The following is an 8,410-nucleotide window of genomic DNA, read 5'->3' as shown; positions in this document are numbered from 1 at the left end:
TTAATATCAGAATATCCGGTTCAAAAATTTAGATAACCGGATCTATCATCCAATAAAATTTGTTATTAACGTGTTCGTCATTACAAGAGCTATTTATGGTAAGTATTTCAGAAACACCACAGACCAATAACGAATATACATAAAAACAAAACATAGTTTTCTGAACAAAAACCGGGTAAATGTCAAAAAGGACCATGAAAACGGGGAAATATCGATTGGTCATCAATGAGAACCGTACCTAAAATCTTCTGAACAACATTTTTGTAGAATATTTGGATGCTGTAAAATCTCATCTTGTGGTACTTTTACTACGGTTCAAAAAATAAAGGACGAAAAGGACATGAAAGGGATTGAGTTAGAGGGATGAAATATTCTACAAAAAGATTCAACATTCGATTAGACTGAAGACATGTAATGTCAAAATGAAGCTACAATAGCGGTTTAGAGAATTATAAAGCTATTTTCTCACAAATACAGAGGCCAAAATTAAACCATTAATCGCGCAATATCTCGGATACTTGACCTATGGTGAAAATTTCCTTTTGGATTCTTAGTACACTCACCAAGATCTTTCATCTGCAAAAGGAATTTTCCATACACTGCCATTGAGTCCTATTTTGTAGCACAGTGTCATTTATCGATATTTTCCGAAAAATTTGCACCTTCTCGAGGCCATAACTACCTGAAGGAGCGTTCCATAATATATGGTAACCATAATATATGGTGTGATTTGTGTGTGACTTGGTTGACACGGAAAAACTTTTCCTCGCCTGGATATCAACTTTCCGGAGGTTAGTACGAGAAACTAACATATATACCGCTTTTAAATATGTGGTATATACAAAAACAATTTTATGTGATTTTGAAATTTCTTGTATCTCGGTTTATGATTTATTAGACCTGGAACGTAAACATCTTAAATTTGCGGAGCGCGACGAGAAGAAAATATCAAACAACACTTAAATTCTACCTTTAAAATATCAGCATAATTTAATGGCAGACGCCGATCAAATATTAAAAAGTTGTACATTAGTAGAACGATAGTTATTTAATTAGATACTACTTTTACTTTGACAGGAAAATCGTAAAATATTTTGTTTAATCACAAATCGTATGACCATGGCTTCAGCAATTTTAAATTTTCAAAACATATTGCCCATATACAGTCAGCTACAAAAGTGTAAGTAATGACTCTTATGAAATTCCAAATAGGGTAAGTGCACAAATAGTCGGCCGTTAACTTTTTTTTCATTTTTAAACTGGTGTCACAAGTTGTGGGCATATTATTCTACTGTAAATATTTAATTTTACACTCCACTAAAGAGTTATGTTTCAGATTTTATAAACTTGTTTTTATTAATTATTTAATAAGTATTGTTAATTTGCATTTTTTGCAAAAAAACACCCTGTGTTCTAATAGTCGGCATGCATGTTCCTAAGTTCGGCCACTGGTGTTCCAATAGTCGGCACATTATTTACCGTTGCAGAAAAAAGAAGAAACTTAAAAAAATAAGAATTTATTTCGACTAAAATCCTTAACATACATATAGTTCATATTTACATTTGGCAATTCTCCTTGCGGCAATTGTCAGTTTGTCGGTGAGATAGGGTGTTGAGAGTCAAAGGGTTACCATATACCTCACCTTTCTCTCCTTCAAACTGACAATTGCCGCAAGGAAAATTGACGAATGTAAATATGGACTTATTTATATCAATTATAAAAACTTAAGTTTGACATTTACATTAATACGCATTACAAATATAGCAAGAAATTAATCATTTTAACATTTATATTTATTGAATATGAAGTTAATTTCATTTATTCCCCCATATCGCTTCATTTATTTCCTCATATCAAGTTTCGAGAAAAACACATTTTAAGTTGGAGATGGAAATTTGACTTCCCAACTTAAAAAGGTTATTGCAAAAAATGGAAAATAGCTACTTAGATCATATTTTGCAAAGAGCTAACCAGATAGCAGTGCTAAATTTCTGAGCAAGATCAATCATGATTTGAAGTGTTTTAGTGCTCCATACACTTAAAAAACATTTTTGGTGATTTATGTCATACTCATAGCAAATGAGCTATAACTCGTTGAGTTTTAAAGATATCAGTCTGAAAATTTGACACAATATAAAGTAGAGGTCATTGAAAAAATAGAAATTGCTAACCCAGAAACCACGTTTTTTGAGTTGTGCCAGTCTTTGAGTAAATGAGGGATATGATAGGTTTCTTAATTCGGTACCCTTAAGGTGAAACCGATTTGGACAAGAGTCACACCATAGATTCTTCAGTGTATCATCGATATCCAAATATAGTTTGGAAGAACCACATACAGCGGGTGTCACTGAAAATGATGCACCCTTAACAAGAAATGTAAACATTGATAACTTCGAAATTAGTTGAAATTTTTTAATAATTCAAAAATCAATTTTGTAGTGAGAAATTATGTCTTTAATCTGACATAGAAATATTCCATTTACTGTGCCGTTATACAAAAAGTTTAACGCCCATTGTTGCCATCCAGGCCCAAACAAGCGTTTTCTTTTGGGAACCATATTTTAAATTGTACACCTAAAATATAGTTTTATTTTTTAAAAAAGTACTAAGTACACAATTGTACAACTACGAGACAAAAAATACATATCAATTAAATTTTTAATGGTGGCCGACGTTAGGAACCATATAAAAACTGGCATGTTCTAATAGTCGGCATACCTATGCCGACTATTGGAACCACAGTGATTTTTTTGTTCCTATTGTCGGCATACCTTAAAAGCGATGAATTCGCATTTTTTATAAACTTTTATCACTTACGCCTTATTAGTTTTAGTAATATCTAATATGACATTCACTCATTTCAAAACAAAATATGAATTAATACGATTTTATACTTATTTTACATTTATTTATAAACTAACAAATTTCTTTAAAAATGCACTATAACAAGTGTTGACAAATCAGTACTGATGGAAACGACTATAAATACTGAAATACCGTTTCCACGACCTTGAAAAATTGTGTAGAGGGAGAAGGGAATATATTTTATGTAAATGTAATCTTATTTGGCTATACAAATAACGGTATTCTTATTTATTCGTGTTTATATACGAATGTGGCCGAATACTGGAACCGGCCGACAATAGGAGCGTTTACCCTACACAGTTTTATTTCTTTTCGCTAGTTAACAATATTTAATTCAACAAATAATACGACTAACGGTAATTTTACAAAAACCCAAAAAAACAATAATAATGTGTTTTATGAAATTCCAAATACACAGTTTTATTTCTTTTCACTAGTTAACAATATTTAATTCAATAAATAATACAACTAACGGTAAATTTACAAAAACCCAAAAAAAAAAAAAAAAAACAATAATAATGGAAACAAGTACACATACACACAAGGAAATATCAACCTCTTTGTGGGAAATTAACTAATGTATATTAAAACTGAGGTTTTCAAAAATATTGCCCAAATGGAGTCAGCGACAAAGGTTTACATACGCCCTGTAAATTTTGGGGTTTTAGGGTAAGTAATGAATTTTATGAAGTTCCAAATACACAGTTTTATTTCTTTTCACTAGTTAACGATACTTAATTCAACAAAGGTATATTCGATAATAAGTTTGAAAATGAAATAAAAACAATCTTTGAAAACATTAAACTATTCCGCATTTTCTATATACAACACATTCAGCGATTTGAACAAATAATACCTTATTCGGAAGATATTATTCACCCCTTTATTAGGAAAACGGATCAATAGAATTCCGTAGTGAAAAAAGAAGATATGCCCGTTAAAATTTGAAAATCTAAGAAACCCAGATTTTCACTACTTTTACCGTTATAAAATAATAAAACGAAGTGACCCAACCGAACCAAAAGTACTTTCGTTGACCATGGACGCCAACACGATAGAATTTTGTAACAGAACGCTGTGTTGGCCACAATTTTGAACTTTTTGTTGGGTCGCAAATATCCATGATTTTGCGGTTATATGCCAAAATATCCAAAAAACGCCAAAAAAACTTAAAGTCAAAATCGGGACGCTCCATTTTCGCGGTAGACATAAGGTCCAGTGGACTTTTTTGCTCAGTTCAATCCCAGGAATCTGAAAAGCGAAGGGCCCATTAAGGGTTTCAAATCGTTTACCCTACACAGTTTTATTTCTTTTCACTAGTTAACAATATTTAATTCAACAAATAATACAACTAACGGCAATTTTACAAAAACCCAAAAAAAAAAAAAAACAATAATAATGTCTTTTATGAAATTCCAAATACACAGTTTTATTTCTTTTCACTAGTTAACAATATTTAATTCAACAAATAATACAACTAACGGTAAATTTACAAAAACCCCAAAAAAAAAAAAAAACAATAATAATGGAAACAAGTTCACATACACACAAGGAAATATCAACCTCTTTGTGGGAAATTAACTAATGTATATCCAAACTGAAGTACGGTGTATTGTATCTCGAACAGTTGTAATGTTATATTTTCAAAAATATTGCCCATACAGAGTCAGCGACAAAAGTTTACATACGCCCTATAAATTTTGGGTTTTTAGGGTAAGTAATGACTTTTATGAAATTCCAAATACACAGTTTTATTTCTTTCCACTATTTAATTCAAGAAAGGTATATTCGAAAAAAAGTTTGAAAACGAAATAAAAACAAACCTTGAAAACATTAAACTATTCCGTGTTTTCTTTATACAACTCATTTGGTGATTGGTAGTAACATACACAATTTAAAAATACATTTGGTGATCTTAACTTGCGTTTTCCTCTGCCCCAGAGATTAATCAAACTGATTTAAATATGTTTTTGCCCCATGAGGCGATTAACTTAAATACACAGAAAAATTTTTTCAAGAATTTTTACATATTTTCGTTCGTCATGTAGCTTTTCTATACTGTACAGGTACCTCACATAAGATACATGTGCAGTTTCTTATACATATCTAAACGAAAGCCACTATTTTTTTAAAACTATGTAAGATTTTCATGTGATGTAAAATCACTTTCCTGTTATTCCCTACATTCTCATCGTCTCACCATCACATTGACAATATCAACAAACCACAACACAACCCCCACCATCATCTCACCATCCCATTGAGACTATCAACAAACCACACACACAACAACTACCGGTGTCGCAACAATTGTTGCTAGTTAACTGACAAACCGACAAACCAAACAACTACGGTACGTTTGGTGTCGAAAAAACAAAGTTCGTATAGTCAAATACTTCGCAACTACAAGTTTGTAATTTCTTTTATATAAAGGCAACATCTAATATCTCAACCTAGTACTGATTGACTCAACATGTATGTATATATGGTTCCTATTGTTCTGGTATGCTTACAAGACGATAACAACTACAGTGAAAATATTTAGAAGAAAACGGTAAGTTTCAATAATACAAAATAAAAAATTAATAAATAAAAAGCAGCAAAATTTGTCTCTGCTTTGTTTGGTGGTGTGTGGACGTTGTTAGTCAATAAAAACAAAACAAAAAACTCGGCAAAATAGTTTTTTTTAATTTCTCAGAAAAACCAGTATTTTTTTGCTTTTTGAAAGGCGTTCTTGAAATGGAGAAATTTGATTCTTGGCAAGACTTTATGAATACTATTCGTGAAATACAGTAATTTTTTTGTGTGTAAAACGATTTTCATTTTTCGGCCCCATTGGTGCGGCTTTGACCGGTAACCATACGGAAAAACTTTTCCTCGCCTGGATATCAACTTTCCGGAGGTTAGTACGAGAAACTAACATATATACCGCTTTTAAATATGTGGTATATACAAAAACAATTTTATGTGATTTTGAAATTTCTTGTATCTCGGTTTATGATTTATTAGACCTGGAACGTAAACATCTTAAATTTGCGGAGCGCGACGAGAAGAAAATATCAAACAACACTTAAATTCTACCTTTAAAATATCAGCATAATTTAATGGCAGACGCCGATCAAATATTAAAAAGTTGTACATTAGTAGAACGATAGTTATTTAATTAGATACTACTTTTACTTTGACAGGAAAATCGTAAAATATTTTGTTTAATCACAAATCGTATGACCATGGCTTCAGCAATTTTAAATTTTCAAAACATATTGCCCATATACAGTCAGCTACAAAAGTGTAAGTAATGACTCTTATGAAATTCCAAATAGGGTAAGTGCACAAATAGTCGGCCGTTAACTTTTTTTCATTTTTAAACTGGTGTCACAAGTTGTGGGCATATTATTCTACTGTAAATATTTAATTTTACACTCCACTAAAGAGTTATGTTTCAGATTTTATAAACTTGTTTTTATTAATTATTTAATAAGTATTGTTAATTTGCATTTTTTGCAAAAAAACACCCTGTGTTCTAATAGTCGGCATGCATGTTCCTAAGTTCGGCCACTGGTGTTCCAATAGTCGGCACATTATTTACCGTTGCAGAAAAAAGAAGAAACTTAAAAAAATAAGAATTTATTTCGACTAAAATCCTTAACATACATATAGTTCATATTTACATTCGGCAATTCTCCTTGCGGCAATTGTCAGTTTGTCGGTGAGATAGGGTGTTGAGAGTCAAAGGGTTACCATATACCTCACCTTTCTCTCCTTCAAACTGACAATTGCCGCAAGGAAAATTGACGAATGTAAATATGGACTTATTTATATCAATTATAAAAACTTAAGTTTGACATTTACATTAATACGCATTACAAATATAGCAAGAAATTAATCATTTTAACATTTATATTTATTGAATATGAAGTTAATTTCATTTATTCCCCCATATCGCTTCATTTATTTCCTCATATCAAGTTTCGAGAAAAACACATTTTAAGTTGGAGATGGAAATTTGACTTCCCAACTTAAAAAGGTTATTGCAAAAAATGGAAAATAGCTACTTAGATCATATTTTGCAAAGAGCTAACCAGATAGCAGTGCTAAATTTCTGAGCAAGATCAATCATGATTTGAAGTGTTTTAGTGCTCCATACACTTAAAAAACATTTTTGGTGATTTATGTCATACTCATAGCAAATGAGCTATAACTCGTTGAGTTTTAAAGATATCAGTCTGAAAATTTGACACAATATAAAGTAGAGGTCATTGAAAAAATAGAAATTGCTAACCCAGAAACCACGTTTTTTGAGTTGTGCCAGTCTTTGAGTAAATGAGGGATATGATAGGTTTCTTAATTCGGTACCCTTAAGGTGAAACCGATTTGGACAAGAGTCACACCATAGATTCTTCAGTGTATCATCGATATCCAAATATAGTTTGGAAGAACCACATACAGCGGGTGTCACTGAAAATGATGCACCCTTAACAAGAAATGTAAACATTGATAACTTCGAAATTAGTTGAAATTTTTTAATAATTCAAAAATCAATTTTGTAGTGAGAAATTATGTCTTTAATCTGACATAGAAATATTCCATTTACTGTGCCGTTATACAAAAAGTTTAACGCCCATTGTTGCCATCCAGGCCCAAACAAGCGTTTTCTTTTGGGAACCATATTTTAAATTGTACACCTAAAATATAGTTTTATTTTTTAAAAAAGTACTAAGTACACAATTGTACAACTACGAGACAAAAAATACATATCAATTAAATTTTTAATGGTGGCCGACGTTAGGAACCATATAAAAACTGGCATGTTCTAATAGTCGGCATACCTATGCCGACTATTGGAACCACAGTGATTTTTTTGTTCCTATTGTCGGCATACCTTAAATGCGATGAATTCGCATTTTTTATAAACTTTTATCACTTACGCCTTATTAGTTTTAGTAATATCTAATATGACATTCACTCATTTCAAAACAAAATATGAATTAATACGATTTTATACTTATTTTACATTTATTTATAAACTAACAAATTTCTTTAAAAATGCACTATAACAAGTGTTGACAAATCAGTACTGATGGAAACGACTATAAATACTGAAATACCGTTTCCACGACCTTGAAAAATTGTGTAGAGGGAGAAGGGAATATATTTTATGTAAATGTAATCTTATTTGGCTATACAAATAACGGTATTCTTATTTATTCGTGTTTATATACGAATGTGGCCGAATACTGGAACCGGCCGACAATAGGAGCGTTTACCCTACACAGTTTTATTTCTTTTCGCTAGTTAACAATATTTAATTCAACAAATAATACGACTAACGGTAATTTTACAAAAACCCAAAAAAACAATAATAATGTGTTTTATGAAATTCCAAATACACAGTTTTATTTCTTTTCACTAGTTAACAATATTTAATTCAACAAATAATACAACTAACGGTAAATTTACAAAAACCCAAAAAAAAAAAACAATAATAATGGAAACAAGTACACATACACACAAGGAAATATCAACCTCTTTGTGGGAAATTAA

The sequence above is a fragment of the Musca autumnalis genome, unplaced genomic scaffold (assembly GCF_047663935.1).
Source record: "Musca autumnalis isolate F117 unplaced genomic scaffold, ASM4766393v1 scaffold_5, whole genome shotgun sequence".
Classification (NCBI taxonomy): Eukaryota; Metazoa; Arthropoda; class Insecta; order Diptera; family Muscidae; genus Musca; species Musca autumnalis.
Note: the sequence above shows the minus strand (reverse complement) of the source record.